This window comes from Hipposideros armiger, unplaced genomic scaffold (genome assembly GCF_001890085.2).
Source record: "Hipposideros armiger isolate ML-2016 unplaced genomic scaffold, ASM189008v1 scaffold_27, whole genome shotgun sequence".
NCBI lineage: Eukaryota > Metazoa > Chordata > Mammalia > Chiroptera > Hipposideridae > Hipposideros > Hipposideros armiger.
The window spans coordinates 4,754,311-4,756,023 of record NW_017731377.1 but is presented as its reverse complement, the minus strand read 5'-3'; the positions used below and the strand labels follow the sequence as shown (position 1 = coordinate 4,756,023).

At 35.7% G+C, this 1,713-nt stretch overlaps 1 pseudogene; it reads left to right on the top strand.

Moving 5' to 3' along the window:
- Positions 1-1,595: 1,595 nt before the first annotated feature.
- The window catches only part of LOC109379516 (FACT complex subunit SSRP1 pseudogene), a 6,498-nt pseudogene continuing 6,380 nt past the window's right edge, over positions 1,596-1,713 (top strand).

The following is a 1,713-nucleotide window of genomic DNA, read 5'->3' as shown; positions in this document are numbered from 1 at the left end:
AGGTCTATTCAGGTTTTCTCTTTTTTCTTTTGTGAGTTTTAGCATTTTGTGCCTTTCAAGGAATTGGTCCATTTCATCTAAGTTATCAGTTTGTGGGCATGGGGTTCTTCATACTATTCCTTGGTTTGTATGTTTAATGTCCAAGGGATCTGTAGTGATGTTCCTTCTTTCATTTCTCATATTAGTAACCTGTAGGCGCTCTCTATTTTTCTTTATTGATCTTGGCAAATAACCAGGATTTGGTTTTGTTGATTTTATCAGTTTCCTGTTTTCAATTTCATTGATATTTGCTTATTATTTATTCTGCTTACTCTGGATTTAAATTGTTTTTCTTTTTCTAATTTCATAAGATGGAAACTTAGATTATTCATTTTAGATCTTTCTTCTTTTCTAATATATGCATTAAATGCTATAAATTCCCCCTCTAAGAACTGTTTCTGCTACATACCACAAATTTTGATAAGTTGCGTTTTCATTTAGTTCATTTTAATATTTTAAAATTTCTTCTGAGATTTCTTCTTATCTACTATTACTATTACTAGTCTACTTCATGTCCAATCTACTAATAAGCCATCAAAGGCACTCTTCATTTCTGTTATAATATATATATTGCATTTCTCTTTGGTTCTTAAGATTTCCATCTCCCTGCTTAGGTTGCCCATCTGTTCTTGTATGCTCTCTACTTTACCCATTAGAGTCCTTAGCATATTAATCATAGTTGTTTTAAATTCCTGGTCTGATAATTCCAAGATCCCTGCCATGTCTGGTTCTGATCTTTGCTCTATCTTTTCAAATTGTGGGGGGTTTTGCCTTTTGGTGTGCCTTGTAATTTTTCCTTGATAGCTAGACATGATGTAATGGGTAAAAGGAATTGCTGTAAATAGGCCTTTAGTAATGTGGTGGTAAGGTGTAGTGGGAGAGGAAATGTTTTATAGTCCTATGATTAGGTCTCAGTCTTGTAGTAAGTCTATGCCTCTGGACTATGAACTTCACAAGTGTTTTTCTCAAAGATGGCTAGAGTGGGTTGGTCTTGGATATTTTCCTTCTCTCCTGTGGAAGGCTAGAGCTTACTGGAGTTCAGTTTCCCTTTCCCTAAATCAGTTAGGTTTTGATAATACCTGGTTCCCATGGTGATTTCCGCACATGAGTCTCTGCTCCAGTAAGCTGTGACTCCCTGTATTTGCCTGTCTGTCTTTCCAATCATAAAGAGTTTGAGTTCTCATCTATCTTTTGGATTCTAGAAGAGTTGTTGATTTTCAGTCTGTTGACCTTAACTTGTTATTAGGATGGGGTAGTGACTTCCAAGCTCTTCACATGTAGAACCAGAAATGGGAAGTCCCTAGTTTTTTATGTGGGTGATTGGGTAAATATTGGTGTCCTTTATAGAAACACTATTTGTTATTAGTAAAGTATTGTTAAATTTTATATAGACATAGCTGTTACATAAACCTATACATTGTCCATACTGAGGTGTACTGTGAAAAGCATGCATCCATTAACTCTTTCATTTATTCCACAAACATTTACTGAGTGTGAAATAGGCACTGTGCTAAGTGTTAAGAAGTGGTGAACAAATAAGACAAATCTTTGTTCTCATGGCGGAGACACTGGAATTCAAGATGTCTACCAGGAGGTAAAAGGCTCCATGAATGATGGTCGGCTGAGATTTAGCCACTTGGGCATCGTTTTCAAGAATAGCAAGATGGACAAAGT